This window comes from Cynocephalus volans, chromosome 15, assembly GCF_027409185.1.
Source record: "Cynocephalus volans isolate mCynVol1 chromosome 15, mCynVol1.pri, whole genome shotgun sequence".
Classification (NCBI taxonomy): Eukaryota; Metazoa; Chordata; class Mammalia; order Dermoptera; family Cynocephalidae; genus Cynocephalus; species Cynocephalus volans.
In genome coordinates this window covers 3,847,168-3,870,637 of record NC_084474.1, presented here as the reverse complement: position 1 = coordinate 3,870,637, position 23,470 = coordinate 3,847,168, and the positions used below count along the sequence as shown (strand labels likewise).

The 23,470-nt window shown below is 43.1% G+C and overlaps 1 long non-coding RNA gene across 3 annotated transcripts in view; it reads left to right on the top strand.

The window, feature by feature from the left end:
• LOC134364118 (uncharacterized) overlaps nt 1-23,470 on the top strand; it is a 79,698-nt gene that overhangs the window by 36,030 nt on the left and 20,198 nt on the right. For all 3 annotated transcript variants that reach the window (XR_010021803.1, XR_010021802.1, XR_010021804.1), the window contains exon 3: nt 19,625-19,723. This is a non-coding gene — a long non-coding RNA (uncharacterized LOC134364118). The remainder of the gene's footprint in view (nt 1-19,624; nt 19,724-23,470) is intronic.

Here is a 23,470-nt window from a genome sequence, read left to right as displayed (position 1 = left end):
TTTGTCCCAGTTAATCTAGAACAGTCCCATCACTTACTCTTTTTTTTTTTTTTTGACCGGTAAGGGGATCTCAACCCTCAGCACGGTGTCGTCTGCACCACGCTCAGCCAGTGAGTGCACTGGCCATCCCTTTATATTATTTGAACCCGTGGCCTCCGCGCTACCAGCACCGCACTCTCCTGAGTGAGCCACAGGGTGGCCACTTACTCCTTTTTTCATAACATTAACTCATTGAGGAGTCCAGTCCAAGGGTTTCGTAGAATATTCCACATTCTGGATTTGTTTGTGTTTTCAGTGTTTTTAACCCATTCCTTGATCCTTTGCATTCCTGTAAAGTGAAAATCAGGACTAAGACTTGATTAAATTCAGGCTAAACATTTTTGCAAGCATCCATCACAGGTGGTGCTGAGCCCCATATTGCACCATGTGACAGAGGGCCGGGATGAGGACAGGAATTTAGTCCAGTGCTGTCCCCTTTCACAGCCTCTTCTGTGGCCTGAGTTCTCTCCCAGCACTTGGGTCTTTTTTGTCCTGTGCTCCTGAATTCCCACCACATCTTAGACACTGTATTTTATTTTTTAAAGATTTTACTTATGGTGGTTATACTTTACAGCAATGTAGTTCTGCTGAATGAATCATGGACTTTCACTGACTTGGGCAACTCCCCATTGTCCACAGTTGCTGCTGACTCCCTGACGTCTTGGTAGTCAAAATCTCTCTGCTTAGACATAAGTTGATATCTTTAATCCCTTTGCTCACTTACATCGAGAATGTTCGTTATCTTAACCTAGTCCCGGGCTAGAAGCCTTGAACACAATGTGCCTTCTGAAGTAAAATTTAACTCCATGCCATGTTACTGATCAATTTCTGAATCATGTCACTCTCCTGTAATTCTTCTACATCTGCTGCTTCCTTTCCTTTTATGAATGTCTGGTGTAAGGAAGAATGTGCCTGATTTAACCACAGGGAGCAAGTGGGTTATTGCCCCCTTTTTTTCCGCAGTGGTTTATACTCATGATTTATGTCTCTTTCACAGCACTTAGACCAGTAGACACAAGATAATGGCAATACAAGGTGAGATTTCCCCACTAGACGGTGGGCCCATCGACGGTGCTGTGAGAGCGAAATCAGTGTCTTATGCTAGCACGGTATGGGGCACAGATGAATGAACGGTTACATGTTCAGCTTACTCCTCCTGGGGCATTTATGCAGTTCTTATCCACTGAGGCAAACCAACATTTCAGGATCACTCCAAATGGAGAAGGGGACATTCAGCAAGAGTCCAATATGGAGATCTGTAGGGAAGTTGACATGGGAGGGAGAAAGCAAACTGTCATCTTTATAAGCATGGGCTAAAAAAAAGCATTCAAACCCAAATAATTAAGGAAAATAGAACCACATGGAATGCAAAATTTTTAGCAAGCTATCTCCACCCTATTTTCTGTACTTTTGTAGTCTAGCTCATGGGTGACCACAAACAAATCCTTGTCTGGGTCATCCCAAATGTTCCCAAATATTCTAGTTTCCAGGGCCATCTTTTCCTTTACTATTCAAAAGCAATGTGGCCAACAAGAAATTCTTAGGCTCCTACAAGAACCGAGGTGCAAATGTCCTTTGGATGCTGTCTAAATCATCTTTCCTTTTGAAGTCACTCAGACGTGCCTGTCCATTAGAGGATCCCAAGTCTCTGTCTGGTTTGGAGACACAGAGCTGGCCATGGAGGAGCCTCACTTCTCACCTCATATGCAAGATAAATTTAGACTCTGTTTAAGCTCCCATATGGGATGCCCAGACCCACCCTTTGAGAAGGTTTTAGATAGCCCTGGGATATTCAGGTAGTTACTTAGGTTTCCCTGTAGCACTTCACCAAGAGATCAAGAGTGGACAGAATCAGAACGTGACTGGCGTGACTTAAGTGGGGGCCTTGGGACTGCCTTTTGAGATGAGACTTTGGAGTCATGTGGATTTGGGAGGGATATAAAAGAGAAGGGGAGGGAGGTGTTAGGTGGGGTGTGCTTATGAAGTTTCTCTGGCCCTTTCTTTTCCCAAATGCTTGGAGGTTCAGAGAAAGAGACTGGCCAGTTATGGGAGAGGTGAATAAGAACAAATAATAGCAATATGAAGTAGAGAGTTCTGCAGGAGAACACTGACTTCCACTGGTGAGGGAGGTCAAGAGCTGGCATCTGAGCAGAGGTGGGCTTGAGCTAGGTCTTGTGGAAAGAGCAAATGTGTGAGCAGAGGAGTGTAGGGCTGCCCTGAGCTGCAGTTTGGAAGGTGGAAGGTACATGGCACATGCAGGGGCACCAAGGCCAGGCTGAGCGGGGGCGGGCTTGGGTAGGTGACAAGTGGAGGATGAGTCTGGAGAGGTAGGTCGAGGCTGGGGGCAGAGTGTTTTGATTGTCTATCTGAGAGCTTTACATTTCCCCCAAAGACAAGTGCATTCATGTTTTGTGGTGTTTGAAGCTTATAAATTTTTTTTTTTTGGGGGGGCCACTCTAGAACAAATAATAAAAAATTATGAAAACAAAATTGGTAGGGCTCCTAGCAGGGTAAAATGACTGGACGTGAAGCTCAAGGTTCATAAACTTCACTATAAATGGGGGAGACCTTGAATGTTTTTGAGCAATGGGTGTTCTCTGGGCTGCCTTGCTTGGCAAGAACTGTTTGGTTCAGGGATAGATGCAAATGTAATTTGTTTGGAGTGCTCAGATCGATACCAGATGAGTTGGCAAGCTTTGTGGGGACTGTATTAGTTTCCTTGGGCTGGTATAAGAAGTTACCACAAAATAGGTGGCTTAAAACAAGACATATTTATTCTCTCACAGTTCAGGAGGCCAGAAGTCTGAAATCAAGGTGTCACAGGATTGGTTCCATCTGGAGGCCCTGAGGGAGCCCTTCACTATGCCTTTGTCCTGGGTTCTGGTGGTAGCCAGCAGTTCTTGGCGTTCCTCGGCTTACAGACTTATTATTTCTGTCTCTGCCTCCAACTTCACACTGCCTTCTCCTGTGTTCTCTCCTCTTCCTATAAAGACATCAGTTATTGGATGTAGGGCCTACCATAAATCCAGGACAGTTTCACACTAAGATCCCTAAGTCAATTACGTTGGTAAAGACCTTATTTCCAAATAAGGTCACGTTAACGTCTATCAGTAGGTTAGGACTTAGATCTTTTTTTGGGAAACTATCCAGCCCACTACAGGTCTAACTAAAATATTGCACAATTTCGCACTTGCACCTCTACCATGAACCTAAGATCTCTTGTTGCCATCCACTTATATCAAATTTGAACCTTGACTGTGAGGCCTTGGAAGAGTCACTTAACTCCCTGGGCGTCTGTTCATCAGAAAAAGAGGTGATTCGCCTAGATCAGTGATTCTCCCATTTTGCTTCATGTTAGAATTTAAAAATCTTGTTTAGGCCACATCTCATATCAGTGAAGCCAGAATCTCTTGGGATGTGAGGTGGTTCTAATGCACGCTGAGTTTGAAACCCGTACTTTTCAACTTTAAATGTGCATGTGATTAGTGTGAAAATTCAGATTCCAATTCAGCAGGTCTGGAGCGGAGCCTGAGACTGAATTTCTAACAGTCTCCCAGGTGGTGTCAATGCTGCTGCTCCGAGGACCACACTGAGTGTGAAGGACCTAGGTGACCTCACAACGGCCTGTAAGCTCTACATTATCTATTCACTGTCACACTGAGTTGAGTTCCCAGCATGTGCTGAAGCATGGTGGGAAAACATCTGAGATGGGAAAACATCTGAGGCAGGAAATAGCTTCTGCTGAGAGACAGTGTGGTTTGGAGATAGTTTATACTCTGGGAGAATCCATATACTACAGATAAATGGACTCTGAATCTGGTGACATTATTTAGAAACAATTTAACTAAATGAAAGTGAGCAGCCAGCCCTGTGTACGCTCTTTCCTGGGTCCTGGAGGACTTCTGTTTAGTGTAACAGTGTTAATATGGACTCCTTAAGACTTATGAAAAGGGACAGTGTCCTTTCAGCAAACCAGAATGCCAGAAAAATAGCAGGAAGGACTTAAACAGTCTCCAACTTCAGGTTTTAATCTGTCAGTGTTGGTACTGTGAAAACAAACCTCTCCTCAGCCCGGCCCTGGGCCTGGGCTGAGTCATATCCATCACTGAACATTTTCACTTGTCACAGAGACTGGGTGGGGCAGAAAGGAGGGCTGTCCAAGGTCCCAGGCTTCTGCCCTGTCCACTGGGCCAGACCTGAGATGTTCACCTGCTGGACACTGGTCCTGGATTTGCAGCAGTGATTCTCACTTGTGGCTGCATATTAGAATTATCTGGGGATAGTCAGGTGGTACCCATGCCCATGCCTCACCAGACCAACTAAAAACAGTTATTCTGGGGGTGAAGGTTTGGGCAAGGGTATGTTTAAATTTTTTCAGGTGATTCCAGTGTGTACCAGGAACACATCATACTTACTGTGGGTGTTTAGGTTGTGTAGATACTTCCAGGTTCTGTAGGTATCCAGGTTGTAGTAGACACTTCACACATTCTGTGGGTACCTAGACTGTGTAGATACTTCACAGGTTCTGTGGGTATCCAGGTTGTAGCAGACACTTCATAGGTTCTGTGGGTATCCAGGTTGTAGCAGACACTTCATAGGTTCTGTGGGTGTCCAGGTTGTGTAGACACTTCACAGGTTCTGTGGGTATCCACGTTGTGTAGACACTTCACACGTTCTGTGGGTATCCACGTTGTGTAGACACTTCACACGTTCTGTGGGTGTCCAGGTTGCAGCAGACACTTAACAGGTTCTGTGGGTATCCAGGTTGTAGCAGACACTTCATAGGTTCTTTCAGTGTACAGGGTGTGTAGACACTTCACATGTTCTGTGGATATCCAGGTTAGTAGACACTTCATGGGCTCTTTGGATATCCAGGTTGTAGAAGCAGCTCTACTCCAGTCGGATATGGGAGAAAGGAGGAGAACGTTTTCCAGCTACCTCCTACTTTCCAGGATAAAAAAAATTGTTGTGTTGAGAACCACTAATCCATTTCTTCACAGGAAGTGTTCAGTTAGGCAGCTGTTGCTTAATTGGTTGTCAGGATTTTGACTCTGTATACTCATCTTATTTTGCACTGTGTGCTCTTTCAAAACTTTCAAAACTTTCTTTGGTAACTTCCTGGTTGTGAGCTTTGACTTTTTCTTTATAGATTGCATCAGAAAAATGGGGATCCCCGCAATGTATCCCCATCCACATTCTTCCTTCTCCTCTCTGCCTTAAGACAGCCCGAGATTCAAGAAGATACCTCCCTTTGGCAGCTGAGAATCTGGGATCTACTTAGGGCCCATTAGTGCACTGGCTGAGAAAATGGCCTAGCATGCTGTCCACAGCTGCGTCTGCTTAATTGTGTGGGGATCAGAGGGATCATGCCTCTGTGGAAACTGCTGTGGAGGGGTCAGCCATGCAGAAACTCCCTTCTGCTTGGGCTCCCTCCCCCACCCCACAAAGTTCCCTCTTGGGGAAGGCAAGCTGGCCAATTCTGTGACACACCATCCATCTGGCTTAGTGCAGCTCTTCCTCCCTCCCTGCCTCCACCCTGCCACCACCATTCCGAGGGCATGGGCTCAATCAATCTCCGTTGACTCCAGGGCCAGGCGGAGAGACTGAAAGCAGACAGTGGGACTAATGGCTTAGTCCCCCCAGCACCTGGACAGCATCCAGGGCTCTGGATACATTCCATGGTGGGGCTATCTGTCTCCTTCAGGGGCACCTTTGCTAACCTAGACATCTGAACAAAACGATTCATCTTATTTTACTCCTCAAGATGTGGACTAGATGAATCATTATTCCCACCGTCACACCTGGTCAGAGCTGTCTGGGAGCTCAGCACAAGGGAAGACCTGGGTGGGCAGGCAGGAGTGGAGAGGTATTGGGAGGCGGGCTCATGTTCATGGAAATCTACCGTATGTTGTTAAGACACCCTGACAAATAAGTTAGAACACTTTTTGAAAACCTACATTAGGCCTCGAGCTGTTCTCTCCACTCCTAATGTCCAAGGTTTGTGTTTAGCTCATTAAATATATACACTGGAAAGATCATACTATTGGGAGGGAGGATGTTGGAAAAAATGAAGGGAGGTAGGTGAAGGTTGGTGGAAGGAGGGGAATTTGTGGTTCTTTCCCATGTCTTTCAACTGCAAGGCATTGGCTGATGTGTGTTCTGCTTGGAAACCCTCAGTAAGGGTGACAAAATGGAGCCATAGGGTGTGCCAGGAAGTATGGGACCCCTCATAAGGCCTTCTTTCCTTCCTTCCTTCCTCTTCTCCACACTGGAGACTTTTGGTTTCTGGTAGGGTATTTAAGAAGCTTGGAAGCTGTCACTCCATCCTAACAAATAAAAAGTTGGACAAACTGAAAAAAATCAAACTGAAAAAAAATCTTTTAAAGTGTATAAGAAAATTGAGGTCATGGGATGAACTGGTGCCCTCAAAATTGGAGAGACAGACAGGTGAATGCAGAGAATCACAACTTACAGGAGCAGAAACCATAAGTTTCTACCTCTGCAGGAACCAGTGCTGGAATAGGAAAACTAGAATTGTAATTGATGGATTGCTGGAAGCTCAGTGTGGACAACTCTGAGAATTAAAAACTCTGGGGGGACCTGGTCATGGTGTCGGGGGTGGGGGTGTGGTGGAGCAGGGCATACATGTGTTTTTATTTTTTTTATTTTTTATTTATTTATTTATTTATTTATTTGTTTATTTATTTTTTAAATTTTTATTTTATCGATATACATTGTGGCTGATTATTGCTCCCCATCACCAAAACCTCCCTCCCTCCTCCCTCCCCCCCCTCCCCCCCTCCCCCCCAATAATGTCCTTTCTGTTTGCTTGTCGTATCAACTTCAAGTAATTGTGGTTGTTATATCTTCTTCCCCACCCCCCGGTTTTTGTGTGTGTGTGTGTGTGTGTGTGTGTGTGTGTGAATTTATATATTAATTTTTAGCTCCCTCCAATAAGTGAGAACATGTGGTATTTCTCTTTCTGTGCCTGACTTGTTTCACTTAATATAATTCTCTCAAGGTCCATCCATGTTGTTGCAAATGGCAGAATTTCAGTCGTTTTTATAGCTGAGTAGTATTCCATTGTGTAGATGTACCACATTTTCCGTATCCACTCATATGATGGACATTTGGGCTGGTTCCAACTCTTGGCTATTGTAAAGAGTGCTGCGATGAACATTGGGGAACAGGTATACCTTCGACTTGATGATTTCCATTCCTCTGGGTATATTCTCAACAGTGGGATAGCTGGGTCATATGGTAGATCTATCTGCAATTGTTTGAGGAACCTCCATACCATTTTCCATAGAGGCTGCACCATTTTGCAGTCCCACCAACAATGTATGAGAGTTCCTTTTTCTCCGCAACCTCGCCAGCATTTATCGTTCAGAGTCTTTTGGATTTTAGCCATCCCAACTGGGGTTAGATGGTATCTCAGTGTGGTTTTGATTTGCATTTCCCGGATGCTGAGTGATGTTGAGCATTTTTTCATATGTCTGTTGGCCATTTGTATATCTTCCTTAGAGAAATGCCTGCTTAGCTCTTTTGCCCATTTTTTAATTGGGTTGCTTGTTTTCTTCTTGTAAAGTTGTTTGAGTTCCTTATATATTCTGGATATTAATCCTTTGTCAGATGTATATTTTGCAAATATTTTCTCCCACTCTGTTGGTTGTCTTTTAACTCTGTTAATTGTTTCTTTTGCTGTGCAGAAGCTTTTTAGTTTGATATAATCCCATTTGTTTATTTTTCCTTTGGTTGCCCGTGCTTTTGGGGTCGTATTCATGAAGTCTGTGCCCAGTCCTATTTCCTGAAGTGTTTCTCCTATGTTTTCTTTAAGAAGTTTTATTGTTTCAGGGTGTATATTTAAATCCTTAATCCATTTTGAGTTGATTTTAGTTGATTTTAGTGAGAGGTATGGATCTAGTTTCATTCTCCTGCATATGGATATCCAGTTATCCCAGCACCATTTGCTGAAGAGGCAGTCCCTTCCCCAGTGAATAGGCTTGGTGCCTTTGTCAAAGATCAGATGGCAGTAAGTGTGTGGGTTGATTTCTGGATTCTCTATTCTATTCCATTGGTCAGTGTGTCTGTTTTTATGCCAGTACCATATTGTTTTGGTTGTTATTGCTTTGTAGTATAGCTTAAAGTCAGGTAGTGTTATGCCTCCAGCTTTATTTTTTTTGCTCAGCATTGCTTTGGCTATGCGTGGTCTTTTATTGTTCCATATAAATGACTGGATAGTTTTTTCCATTTCTGAGAAAAATGTCTTTGGAATTTTGATGGGGATTGCATTGAATTTGTATATCACTTTGGGTAGCATGGACATTTTCACTATGTTGATTCTTCCAATCCAAGAGCATGGGATATCTTTCCATCTTCTTGTATCCTCTCTAATTTCTCTCAGCAGTGGTTTGTAGTTCTCATTATAGAGATTTTTCACCTCCTTGGTTAACTCAATTCCTAAGTATTTTATTTTTTTGGTGGCTATTGTAAATGGGCAGGCTTTCTTGATTTCTCGTTCTGCATGTTCACTATTGGAGAAAAGAAATGCTACTGATTTTTGTGTGTTGATTTTGTATCCTGCTACTGTGCTGAAATCATTTATCAATTCCAACAGTTTTTTTGTAGAGGTTTTAGGCTGTTCGATATATAGGATCATGTCATCTGCAAACAGGGACAGTTTGACTTCATCTTTTCCAATCTGGATGCCCTTTATTTCCTTCTCTGATTGCTCTGGCTAGTACTTCCAACACTATGTTGAATAGGAGTGGTGAGAGTGGGCATCCTTGTCTAGTTCCTGTTCTTAAAGGAAAAGCTTTCAGCTTTTCCCCATTCAGGATGATATTGGCAGTGGGTTTGTCATATATGGCTTTAATTATGTTGAGATACTTTCCCTCTATACTTAACTTATAGGGGGTCTTTGTCATGAATGAGTGCTGAACTTTATCAAATGCTTTTTCAGCATCTATAGAGATGATCATATGGTCCTTGTGTTTGAGTTTATTAATATGGTGTATCACATTTATTGATTTGTGTATGTTGAACCAACCTTGCATCCCTTGGATGAATCCCACTTGATCGTGATGAATAATTTTACGTATGTGTTGCTGTATTCTGTTTGCTAGTATTTTAGTGAGGATTTTTGCATCTATATTCATCAGGGATATCGGCCTGTAGTTTTCATTTTTGGTTATATCTTTACCTGGTTTTGGTATCAGGATGATGTTTGCTTCATAGAATGAGTTTGGGAGATTTGCGTCCATTTCAATCTTTTGGAATAGTTTGTAAAGAATCGGTGTCAATTCCTCTTTGAATGTTTGGTAAAATTCTGCTGTGAATCCATCTGGTCCTGGGCTTTTCTTTGTTGGGAGCCTTCTGATAACAGCTTCAATCTCCTTTATTGTTATTGGTCTGTTCAAATTTTCTACGTCTTCATGGTTCAGTTTTGGGAGCTTGTGTGTGTCCAGAAATTTACCCATTTCCTCCAGATTTTCAAATTTGTTGGCGTATAGTTGTTTATAGTAATCTCAGATGATTCCTTGTATTTCAGATGAATCAGTTGTAATATCACCTTTTTCATTCCTAATTTTTGTTATTTGAGTCTTCTCTCTTCTTTTTTTTGTTAGCCATGCTAATGGTTTGTCAATTTTATTTATCTTTTCAAAAAACCAATTTTTTGATTCGTTGATCTTTTGAATTGTTTTTTGGTTTTCAATTTCATTCAGTTCTGCTCTGATCTTAATGATTTCTTTCCATCTGCTAACTTTAGGTTTGGATTGTTCTTGTTTTTCTAGTTCTTTAAGGTGAAGTGTTAGGTTGTTCACTTGCCATCTTTCCATTCTTCTGAAGTGAGCGTTTAATGCAATAAGTTTCCCCCTCAATACTGCTTTTGCAGTATCCCACAGGTTTTAGTATGATGTATCATTGTTTTCATTAGTTTCAATAAATTTTTTGATTTCCTGCTTGATTTCTTCTTGGACCCATATGTCATTAAGTAGAATACTGTTTAATTTCCATGTGTTTGTGTAGTTTCCAGAGTTTCGTTTGTTATTAATTTCTAGTTTTAATCCATTGTGGTCTGAGAAGATACATGGGATAATTCCAATTTTTTTGAATTTATTGAGATTTGATTTGTGACCTAATATGTGATCTATCCTGGAGAATGATCCATGTGCTGATGAGAAGAATGAATTTTCTGAGGTTGTTGGATGGAATGTTCTGTAGACATCTGCCAATTCCAATTGGTCTAGAGTCTTGTTTAGATCTTGTGTTTCTCTACTGATTCTTTGCCTAGATGATCTGTCTAATATTGACAGTGGGGTGTTCAGGCCCCCTGCTATTATGGTATTAGTGTCTATTTCCTTCTTTAGGTCTAATAGAGTTTGTTTTATAAATCTGGTTGCTCCAACATTGGGTGCGTACATATTTATGATTGTTATGTCTTCTTGATGGATCAGTCCTTTTATCATTAAGTAGTGTCCCTCATTGTCTCTTTTTATGGTTTTTAGTTTAAAGTCTATTTTGTCAGATATAAGAATAGCTACTCCAGCTCGTTTTTCTTTTCTGTTTGCATGGTAAATCTTTTTCCATCCTTTCACTCTTAGTCTGTGTGAATCTTTATGGGTGAGGTGGGTCTCTTGTAGGCAGCATATAGTTGGGTCCTCCTTTTTGATCCAGTCAGCCAGTCTGTATCTTTTGATTGGGGAATTTAAGCCTTTTACATTAAGAGTTGTTATTGAAAGGTGTTGATTTATTCCTAGCATTTTATTGGTTGTTTGGTTGTCTTAGGTGTCTTTTGTTCCTTGCTTTCTGATTTACTGTTTGGTTTCTGTGTTTGTTGGTTCCTTAGGTTGTAGATAGCGTTTTTGTTTGCTTGTTTTCTCTTCATGAATGCCATTTTTATTATACTAGTGGGTATTGATTTTTCTTGGGTTTTTTATGGCAGTGGTAGTTATTTTTCAGGAACCAAACCCAGTACTCCCTTGAGGATTTCTTGTAAGGGTGGTCGTGTGGTAGTGAACTCCCGCAGTTTTTGTTTGTCTGAGAAATATACTATTTGCCCTTCATTTCGGAAGGATAGCCTTGCAGGGTAGAGTATTCTTGGCTGGCAATCTTTGTCTTTTAGTATTTTGAAAATATCATCCCATTCCTTTCTAGCTTTTAGGGTTTGTGATGAAAAGTCTGATGTTAACCTGATTGGGGCTCCCTTATAGGTGATTTGATGCTTCTCTCTTGCAGCTTTTAAGATTCTCTCTTTGTCTCTGAATTTTGCCAATTTGACTATGACATGTCTTGGAGAAGGCCTTTTTGGGTTGAATACGTTTGGAGATCGTTGAGCTTCCTGGATCTGAAGATCTGTGACTTTTCCTATACCTGGGAAGTTTTCTGCCACTATTTTTTTGAATATGTTTTCAATGGAATCTCCATTTTCCTCCCCTTCTGGAATACCCATGACTCGGATATTTGAGCGCTTAAGGTTGTCTGATATCTCTCTCAGATTTTCTTCAATGTCCTTGATTCTTTTTTCTTTCTTTTTGTCTGCTTGTGTTATTTCAAACAGCCCATCTTCAAGTTCAGAGGTTCTCTCTTCAACTTCGACAAGCCTGCTGGTTAAACTCTCCGTTGTGTTTTTTATTTCGCTGAATAACTTCTTCAGTTCAGCAAGTTCTGCTACATTTTTTTCAGGACATTGATTTCTTTGTACATTTCCTCTTTCAGATCCTGTATACTTTTCCTCATTTCATCATGATGTCTAGCTGTGTTTTCTTGTATCTCATTCAGTTTCCTTAGAATTATCACTCGAAATTCCTTATCAGTCATTTCAAGGGCTTCTTGTTCTATAGGATCTTGAGTTTGAGATTTATTAACTTTTGGTGTACTTTCTTGATTTTTTGTATTTCTGGTATCTTTTTTTTGATGTTTATTCATTGTGGCAGGGGGTTTCACAGTCCACCGGTTTGAGACTAATGACTAACTAGGATGTTGCTGTGGTTGCCAATTTCGTATGGCTACCTCCGTGACTGCTCAGTTGGCCTCTAGTGCCTTGTGTGTGTGGTTCCCTTGGGTCTTGGGCTTCTCCGGGGAGCCACCTTTCTGGTCAGCTTGGACTCTGCTGGGCTGGTGGATCACGTACCACAGGGTGTGTGATCGCTGTTGAGCTTTCACTTCCTGTGCAGGATTTCTCCCTGTTCCGTGTGCTCTGGCCCAGGCTGTTGGATTGTGCAGTGGTGACCCCACAGGGTGTGTGGTTTCTGTCAAGTCTCCGCCTCCCTGGCCGCACGTCTCCCCACTCTGTGCGCACTGTGCTGGGCTGGGGCGTGTCTTCTGCACCCCTTGTCTATCAGCTGGGCCTTCAAGACCCTGCTCGGCACTGCCTCGCCCAGGAAGTCTACCCGGTTTTTGCTAGGCACAGACGGCCGGTCGCTCTGGGTGCCTTTGTAGCACTGTGTAGATCTTTCTCGGGTCTTGTTCACCTTTGTATCCACCCGGTATAAAACGAGTCTAGCGCCCGCCTGCAGCCAGCTCTCTGGCAGGTTCAAGCAAACCTGGGAACTCTCCTACCACACTATTCCCAACCAGAAAATGGTTAGGCTTTTTTCCGAACTGGTGGCCACAGAGATGGTAACTGCCTCCCAGTAACAGGAAGTTTACCGGGGGCCGGGGTCCAGGGTGTGGTGGAGTGACAGTCGGCCTGCCTGTACTTCTTTGCCCTCCCGACACTGGCTGGGGACCCCCCACACCACCGACCCGCCAGAGAACCGCGGAGGGAGTGGGAGGGGAGGCCAGCCCGCAGGCTCCGGAAAGCCCCGCGCCGGGCCAAGCAAGTGGGAGGGCTCAGTGACGGCCGAGCCAGGTAGAGCTGCCAGGACCTGGGAAAATGGAGGCAGCCCCGGGGTGGTGAGTGGCCCCCCAAACAGGGCTGGTCCAGGGGTCACTCACAGTGCTGTGCCAGGTCGGGTGTTCACTCTCTGCCTCTGGTTTGTCGCCTTCCCTGTTCTCGGCCGCTGCCGCCTTGGGCTGTTCAGTCGTGGCGCGGCTCGGGTGCTCCCAGGAATCTTCTTTAATGCCGGCCTGAAACCTCGAATCCTGAATAGGGCAGCTGGCCGCCTTCAGCGCGGCCCTGGCCTCCGGGATCCTGGCTGCATCCACAGCAGCCCTGGCGCCGTGTTCCCTGTTTCGAGACTTGCTTTTGCAGCTAAGAAACAGTTCTTTTCCTGCTCCACACTTCAAAGCTGTTGCCTGTAAATGAGGCAGCCTCTCCTGCCGGGGGCAAAGTGGCGGTCACCCCCCACGACCAGCCACCAGCAGCAGTCCTCCCTTAAGAGATGGCAAGAGGAAGGTCCACAAGTTTCCCGGCTGCCTGAGGCCCAGTGGCCGCCTTTTCCACCTCAGCTACTCTGCACCAACCGCCGCAGCCACCGCCATCTTGAAACCAAACAGTTTCTGAGGCTGGGAAGTCCAAAGTCCATCTGGTGGTGGCAACAGTGACCCAGGGGTCTCACAATGCAAGATGGTGGAAGCAGAGAGCGGGCATACATGAGTTTTATCTCGAGGAGCTTGACCTGGTTCTCACAGTGAATGTGAGAAAATCCCCCTCAAACTTCAAGCAGAGGGAAGGGAAAAGAAACCATTCTGAAATACACCAGAGCGTTCTGTGCTTCTTTATAAGATCTACCCTCAGGAGAAACTATTTAACCAGAGCCTAACCTCTTGAGGTTTTATCAGAGCCTGACTGATCTGGGGGAAGGGAAATATCCAACTCCAGCCCACTCTAGCCATCCTGTTTCACCTAAGGGAGGGGGCATTGAGAAGCCCTTGTGAAGTTCAAAGTTCAGTAGCATAAGCTCAGTAAAAGACTGAGACCTAATCATAGGACTGTAGAACACTTTCCTGTCCCCCACACCTCACCATTGCATTACTAAAGGTCCATTTACAGCAGTTTCTTCTACCCAATAAATACATCATGTCTGGCTATCAAGAAAAAATTACAAGGCATGCTAAAAGGCAAAAAACACAGTTTGAAGAGACAAAGCAAGCATGAGAAGCAAACATGACAGAGATGTCAGAATTAACAACTGTGATTGATATGCTAAGGGATCTAATGGATAAAGTAGATAACATGCCAGAACAGATGGGCAATGTAAGCAGAGAAATAGAAATTCTAAGAAAGAGTTAAAAAAAAAATGCTAGATATCAAAAACACTGTAATAGAAATGAAGAATGCCATTGATGGGCTCATTAGTAGTCTGGACATGGCTGAGGAAAGTCTCTGAGCTTGAGGATATCTCAATAGAAACCTCTTAAACTGAAACCAAAGAGAAAAAACAACAGAACATTCAATATGTGCTGGACAACTATGAAAGGTATAACATGCACATAATAGGAATACAGAAGGAGAAAGGAAAAAAAGAAATACTTGAAGCAATAATGACTGAGAATTTCTCCAAATTAATGTCAGATACCAATGTCACAGATCCAGAAATTTCAGAAAAAACCAAGCAGGATAAATGCCAAAAAAAACCCCCACCCCAAACCAACCAACCAAATGAACAAAAAACCCTGCAAGTAGGCATATTATATTCAAACTACAGAAAATCAAAAATAAAGAAAAAAATCCTGAAAGAACAGCAAAGATAAGAATTACATCTGATGTCTCCTCAGAAACCATGCAAGGAAGAAGAGAGTGGAATGCAATATTTAAAGTGTAATGAGAAAAAACCCATCAAACTAGAATTCTGTACCCTGCAAAGTTATCTTTCAGAGTGAAGTAGAGACTTCCTCAAAGTTTGAGGAAATTTGTTACCAGCAGATCTGCCTTGAAAGAAATATTAAAAGAAGTTCTTTAGTGAGAAGGAAAATGATATGGGTCAAAGACTCAGATCTACCTAGTGTTGAAGAAGGAATAAGTAGAAGTAAAATTAAAAAAAAAAATACCCCAAACCAAAAGCTTACACTGGCTTGGGGTGCAGGATGGAGGACACATGCCCTGTCTTTAAGAAACGCACATTCTGAAAGGAAAGAAAAGAAACAGCACAGCTGATGGAAAGTGAATAGGCTGTGGAGTCTGGATGAGTGAGTTCTAGGTCAAGCTCATGAGCTTGGTGTGTTAGGGCAGGCTGCTTAACTTCTCTGACCTGTTTCTTCAACTAACGTTGGAGAATGAGAAGTAACGTGTACGTATGTAATATGGGATTCAACAGGTGAGGGCTTCATTGTTATGTCATTACATAGCTTGTTCAAATACAAGCCAGAACATGACACATGACATACACGATGTCCTGACAAAGTGCTGAGGAATGTTAAAGGTAGGAAACATTTTTTTTTCCATCCATGGGACTCAGAAACATCTTCATGAAGGCAGTGGTCATGAGAACACAGCTCCTTTTAATTCTTCAGTTGTTTAAGTCAGGCAATAGCTGCTATTTATTGAGAGCCTACTATACGCTGGGCATTGAACCAGATGTTTTTCGTTCACCATCTCATGTAATCCACTCAGTATTACCAGGCAGAGATTATTATTCCCTTTTCTTAGGTGATAAAAATGACATTCAGCATGGTTAGACAAGTTGCCCGTGACCACACAGTTAGTAAATGATGGAGCTTGGAATTCTAACCCAAATCATTGCATTCTGAAACTTGAGGAGAATGGTCTTAGTTTTTAGGTGGTCATTGTGAATGGCAAACACGGCTTTTCCATTTATCTTTGGGATATGCCACAAGGGGGCAGGTTGCTCTTGGAGGATCCTTAGATGCATCAATCTCTTTTGAAGAGATTCAAGCCAAGACTTTCATACTGACAAGGAGAACTGAAGCTTAGAGCAGGAAACCCAGGCCAAAGTTCTGCCCTACACAGTCTGGGAATTTAGGAGAAGGCTCTTGACTCGTGAGGAACACAGGTTCCCAGTGCTCAGACCAGGACCAGACACCACACACCAAGATACTCTAGCCCGGTCCTTGCTGGCTGGGCACCCGGTGAGGTCTTGGTCAGGATGAAGTTAATGACCGAGTAGGGTCAAACCTTTAGGGTAAAAGTCCTGTGAACCTGTACTAAGCAAGGATGGAGAATGCAGGTGCTGACGTCGGGGCTTTTCACACATTCTCTTTCCAAATAATGTTATACCCAGGAGATGGGTCCTTGGAACACCAAAAGCAAGATCAAGCCCAGTCTCCTCCCTGCAGGCAGCAGCATTTGATAAAACTCAATTCCAGAACACTGAGAAAATGTGGACAATCCTTAGGGTTTCTTATAATAATAATAACCTCTTATGTTTGTGCAGAACTTAGTAATTCTTAAAGCACTCTCACAATCCTTATGACTGAGTCCTCACAAAGTCACTGGCCCTGACTTTTCTGTGGAAGCAAAGCAGAGGCAATCCCAGCTCATGGATTGGCATTGAGTGGATGTGGGTTTGAATCTTCCTTCTGGTTTGAATAGCTGTGACCTGGATAAGTTATTGGCTCTTCTAAGTCTCAGTTTCCTTACATGTACAGCGAGGATTATCCTCAGGCAGGGTTACACGGTGTCTGATGCACTGAGTGCCCACCCAGTGCCTGGCATGATGCAAAGACTGAAAGGGTGCTGGCCTCCTACCCTCTGCCTCTGTCTGTTTCATTCCTGCAGCCTCTCTTTCAGTTCCACACCACCTGGTAGCTCTTCCTGAAATGGGGATGGCCCACTGGCCAGGTCGCCGAGACAGAGTCTCTGCTTATGTCCCAGGCTCGAGGCTGATGTGGATCCCGGGCAGGTAGTTGCGGAGGCTATGGTTGGGGCCCAGGTGAGCTCAGGCCGCAGCATCAGTCTCTGCTGCTCTGTGCCCTTCTCGGGCACAATAAAGGGAGAGCTGTGGTATCCTCTGGTGTGGGGACATGTAGGTGGGCTATGGAGATGAATCGGGGCTGCCAGCATCTATGAACAAGGACATTGCCTGAACTTGACCCATGTAAGGTGGTGGGGGACAGGTACCATGTCTTTGAGGCTGTTATGCATAGTGGTGGTTAAAGACCACAGCTGTAGTTCTGAACTCCAGAAACATGGTCTCATACAAATAATCTCAGAGAGGAAACGGCATGGAATATGTGATGCCAGGAGCATACCAGGAAGTCTCGGACATGTGGCCACTGAGCGTACGAGGCCTCCCTGAGAAGTTATATTCATTTAGAAATTTGCCGATGCACCTTCTAGGGACTTATTTTTCTTTCCTCAGGTCATATGGAGAGAAGACAGGACAGGTGAGATAGAAGCTGAAAGATGTGCTTTTAGACAACCTTTTAAACCTTTCTCCACCTTCCCCCAAATGTAGCTCCCATCTCAGATTCAATCTACATGTTTAAAGACAAGTCTTAAAACCCATGCAATTTTTCCTTATACTTCTTTCATTGAATAAATTTTCTTCTGAAATCAAACACATAAAAGAGAATAAAATGACATTTGATATATAGTTGATTCTCATTATGCAAAGTTGTTATGTTCTATAAAGTCACAGTGAACACTGAATTAGTGAATACCAAACACTGCTCCTAGGACAAATACAGGTTAGATAAAGAAAAGGTAAATGTTTAGTTGATGGATATGCTATCTACCCTAAGTGAACCATTGTACAACATATGCATGTATGGAAACAACACATTGTACCCCACAAATGTGTACAATTAAATTTTAAAATAAAAACATTAAAAAAGCCCCCCCCAAAAAAGAAAAAAAGAAATACTGGGTTGGGTTCCTGCAAGCCTCTAGTTGGGACATTTTCATCAACCTATCAATATGTATTCTGGTTTTATGTGCATTTGTTTAAAGACACTTATTTAATATGTGTTGTTGACTCGTTAACATTAAACAGTAACATTGAACTCATGCCTGAACAAAGCTCAGCCAACACACGTGTTTTCTCCATGAGGCTCATCACAGCCTTCTCGCACTCAGGAGCACTAGACAGCACTTCAGCACTACACGTGGGGGCCACAGTGAAATCAACAACAGAAAGCACAAAAATGAGAAAATATGACATGACATGAGGCACGAACAGGGCTTGTGCTCAAGGTACAGGGGCACAGACAACGAGATGGAGCTGGCTCTGCTCAGCCTCTGCCAGGAACGTTGGCAAAGTCTCACTGCCACATGTGTCCACGAATGGCCACCAAAGCACCAAGAGTGTTGGTTTTCGGGTCACAAATACATTCTAGTGAGCAGAAGAGTTCACAGATGTGAAGTCTGTGGATAGTGGGGTGCAATGTACTTTCTTCTCTCTACCTCATCCTTACCCTGCACCTCCAAGTGTTCTTGGCAGAACCAGAGTTTTGAGGAAGACAATCACAGAACAGACTCTGGCTTTGGAACTTGGCTGGTGACTTGGCATGTGTTTACCTCAATGTTAACTTCATTTTTTGTTTGTTTGTTTGTTTTAAGTTTAATTTAATTTTACTTCTCAGAATACATTGTACTTGATTTTCATGCCCCTTTACTTGTTCCTCTCTCCCCTCTCCCATCGTATCTGTGCACTTGGCTTAAATACTTCAAGGAATTTTTGTGGTTATTCTGTCTTCTTCCCCCCACCCTTTATTTGTTTGTGTGTTTATTTATTTATTAATTTTTAGCTCACACAAATAAGTGAGAATGTGTGGTATTTCTCTTTCCGTGACTGACTTGTTTCACTTAATATAATTTTCTCTAAGTCCATCCGTGTTGTTGCGAATGGTAGTATTTTGTTCTTTTTTATAGCAGAGTAGTATTCCATTGTGTAGATATAACACAGTTTCCTTATCCACTCATCAGATAATGGACAATTTGAGCTGGTTCCAGCTCTTGGCTATTGTATATAGTGCTGCAATAAACATTAGAGACAGGTATCCCTTCGGCATGATGATTTCCATTCCTCTGCGTGTATTCCCAGCAGTGGGATCACTGGGTCATATGGTAGATCTATCTGTAATTGTTTGAGGAACCTCCATATCATTTTCCATAAAGGCTGCACCATTTTGCAGTCCCACCAACAAAGTATGAGAGTTTCTTTTTCTCACAACCTCTCCAGCACTTATTGTTCTCAGTCTTTTGGATATTAGCCATCCTAACTGGAGTGAGATGGTATCTCACTGTGGTTTTGATTTGCATTTCCTGGATGTTGAGTTATATTGAGCACTTTTTCATGTGTCTGTTGGCCATTCGTACATCTTCCTTTGAGAAATGTCTGTTCAGCTCCTTTGCCCATTTTTTAATTGGGTTATTTGTTTTTTTGTTGTAAAGTTGTTTGAGTTCCTTGTATATTCTGGATATTAATCCTTTGTCAGATGTATATTTTGCAAATATTTTCTCCCACTCTGTTGGTTGTTTTTTACTCTATTGATTGTTTCTTTTGTGGTGCAGAAACTTTTTAGTTTGATATAATCCCATTTGTTTATTTTACCTTTAGTTGCCTGTGCTTTTGGGTCCTATTTATGAATTCTGTACCCACTCCTACTTCCTGGAGTGTTTCCTCTATGTTTTCTTTAAGGAGTTTTATTGTTTCAGGATGTATATTTAATTCTTTAGTCCATTATGAGTTGATTTTGTTATATGGTGACAGATACGGGTTTATTTATTTATTTTTTGCAGCTGGCCATACGGGAATCCAAACTCATGACCTTGAGGTTATAAGGCTGAGCCTCTAAACAACTGCGCTAACCAGTTAGCCTCAACTTTAACTTTAAACTGGTGAGTAACGTAAACCATCCCCTCTCCCGGGTCTTGGAAAGCAAGAGCACCGCCCAGCTACATCCTCATGAGGCAGGCAGGACCTGTAGGGCCTGGCACTCTCGGACCCTTCTTGCCTTCTCTTCCTGCATGGCCCCCGCAGTCCAGCTCCAGCTGTGTGAGCCCTGTGTGCTTCCTCTTCTGCACGTGGGTGTCTGCACAGCCTGATCTCCATGTCCCAGCCTTTCCCTCCTGTGTTGGCTTCTCAAGTGTTGCTTCCCTGTGAAGCTTATCAGTGAGGCCCTTCCCTCCGTGTTCCCCTGATGCCCGTGTTGCAAACATACAGTTCTGTTTGTTTTCCCCGTACGAATGTGAGCCTTTGGAAAAGGACCCTCTCTCACTTTTGTTTACCAGTTCTTGGCAAGCAGCTTCACGCAAGTGTCAGAGATGTCATAATCAAAATGGAGTCTCTTGTGCTAAAAAACCCCTGACAGAGCCAGGGAAGGCCGTGAAGGGATGTTCTCATGCACCAATGCCTTGTAATGAAAATTATCACAAAGGACTCTGCAAAACCACAGCCTTGCACAAAATACTTCTGCGAGGCCATCTGCCCAGCAACTGTCTGTTCAACCTTGAACTGGTGTCACCTTGTTATTGATTCTTGTAGCCGAGGATAATTATCCCCAATCATGAAATTAATCCTCCATCACTTTTCCTTTAAAACCCTTTGTCTTTTTTTACCTCCCTGAATATGCAGTAAAGTACATAGTTTACTACAGCTTATATATTCCCATTGCAATGCCCTATTCCCAAACAAACGTCATTTCCTTTCATTTTATTTTATTGAAACACAATTGATAGTACATATTTATGGGGTACAGAGTTGACTATCAATACTTGTGTACAACAGGTGATGATCAAATAAGGATAATTAGCATATCAGTCATTACAAAACAAAATCATTCTTTGTGTCCATTAACCAATATCTCATTGACCCCCACCCTTCCCCCTTTCCCATCTCTAGTAACCACAGTTCTCTTCTCTCCTTCTGAAAGTTCAGTGTATTATTGTGATTGTCCTTTCTTTCCTTCCTTGCTTCTTCCCTCCCTCTTTCTTTTGTTGTTGAGAATGGCAGAACTTTGTTCTTTTTTATGGCTGAGTAGTATTCCATTTTGTATACCACATTTTCCTTATCCAGTCGTCCCTTGATGGACACTTAGGTTGGTTCCATATTTTGGCTATTGTGAACAGAGCTGTGATGTACATGGTAGTGCAGGTATCCCTTCAACATGATGATTCCCATTCCTTTGGGTATATACCCAATAGTAGGATTGCTGGATCGTATGGTAGTTCTATCTGCAGTTCTTTGAGAAGCCTCCATACTGTTTTCCATAATGGCTTTGCTAATTTACAGTCCCAACAACAGTATAGGAGGGTTCTCCTTTCTCTGCATCCTTGCCAGCAATTGTTATTCTCTGTCTTTTTGATAATAGCCAATGTTACTGGAGTGAGATGATATCTCGGTGTGGTTTTGATTTGCTTTTCCCTGATGACTGGTGATGCTGAGCACTTTTTTATATACTTGTTGGCCATTTGTACATCTTCTTTTGACAAATGTATATTCAGCTACTTTGCCCATTTTTAAATTAGATTATTTGTTTTTTTTTTTACTGTTAAGTTGTTTGAGTTCCTTGAATTTGGCCAAGGATATAAAAGGAGGTATCATATGTTACTTCTCCAAAGTGTCCTTAAAGGAAGAGGGGCAGAGGGGCAAGTGCCCACCCCCCGCCTTTGATTTTACCTTCCTCTTTCATGCTGGTTGGAATACAGACAAGATGGCTGGAGCTCAAGCAGCTGTGTTGGACTATGATTTAGAAGATACCCTTGGCAGATAGCAAAGCAACAGAAAAGGAAGCCTGGATTCCTGATGTCTGTGGAGAAACTATACAGCCCTCGACTGCTTCCTTCTGGACTTTGTTTATTTAAGAGGATTTGAACCTCTGTCTTGTTTAAACAATTGTCATTTTGAGTATTATTTTGCTTGGCAGCTTAACCTAACCCTAACTGATAGGGAGCTATTGGGGAGGAGAACCACGAGGCTTCCGAGATGACAGGGTGGAACCCTGACTCTGCTGGATGGTTTTCCTGCCACTGCATGGGAAGGAAGGTTGACTGGATAAGGCCAGCACAGGAGAAAGCAGGTGGGAGGCAGAGGCTGCCTCAGTCCGGCTGACATCATTTAAGTCACTGTATCTGGTGTGTCACTAATTTTGCCTAAATCAATTTTTGTGTAAATCAGGGTCTCTGCCTTTTGCACCCGTGAGTCCGATCTGATACAAGCATCAAAACTACTTCTTCAAACAAATCTTACTTAAAACCCTAATCTTATTCAATAGACACAAGTGGAACTGCTTCAGCTGAAGCAGGCAAGCGGGCTGGAGCCTGAGATCTCTCAGGAATTCCTTGTCCCCTTCACAGCACGGCCTGGAAATGAGACAACTAGATGAGCCTAGTGGAAGAACACGTGAATTCTGGGTGTTTATTTTTGTAACAAATGCCTGCTCCTTTCTGGAATCACTGCAAAGCCCAGTTAATGTATCATTGCTACTCTTTAGTACCTTTTTCTCCCTTGTTAGTGGTGTTAATAAAGCACCAGACACCTTAGTTCAACAAGCCCAGCTCTCCCTCAGCTTTCCCAACATGTTCAGTATCTTAGTCTTGTATGCTCATTCTTTGGGTTTTTTTTTTTTTTCCCCCCATTTTTCTGGTGGCTGGCCAATATGAGGATCTGAACCCTTGACCTTGGTGTTATAACACTGTGCTCTAACCAGCTGAGCTAACCAGCCAGCCCCTAGGTTTTTTATTTTTATTAAAATAATGTTTTTGTATGTTCATTCTTAGTCCAGATGTGGCGATCATGTCTTTTAGCCCTAAATAATTCATTTATACTTCAACTTGTGAGTCTTGGGCTTAGGGTTAGCTAGACTCATAGGGACATTAACCCTCCTCTAGTTAATTCTGCCATCGTTTGGATCATTAGCATTCAGGATTTGTCCAGTTTGTTGCCCCTTGGGACTGACTTTAATTTGCAAATGCTTGGTAAGATCTTGAAAGGGAGTCAAAGTCCAAACCCCCTATCCCAAGTTTCTATTGCTTCAGGAGAGGCTGGGAATGAGATCGAGACCAGTTGCCTCCTCTAAGGGATCTGAAGATTCCTGTGGGGGAAGTAGGGTACCACCTGTTTCAGCTTCTGCTCTGCAGTCAGCTCTTGAGCTGGCACATTTACTAACCATGCCACACCTCTTAGTCCTGGGAAGGGAAGTGTGTTCTCTTCCTCAGACCACCACTGATCTGTTGGAATGTTGGACGCACTTTGCCAACGGAATGAGAATTTTCCTCTTGACTTGAGCATTGTTGACATTTTCATTAGCAACTCAGGCTCCAAAAGCCACATCTTGGCAAGAGAAGAGGTGAAATCTTGCTCAAGCATTTGCTCCAGGCAACCACTCTGGGATTCAGGGCTGAATCTTTTCATCAGAGGCACAGAAGCCCTGGAATCAAGGGACATCATTCCTTCCAGCTCCAGGAAGAAAGACACAGAATCACAAGCAAGTTCTTTCCTCTTCCCAGGGCTTATACATGCCCTTGCTGCTGATCCAGCGAATTTTCAGAACTGGACTCTGGTATCAGATCAGAGGCTTGGTAGAATTTCCAGCTGCTCCTGTGAGCAGAGTGGAAGCTGCCTTGGAGTTTGGCCAAACCTGGTCA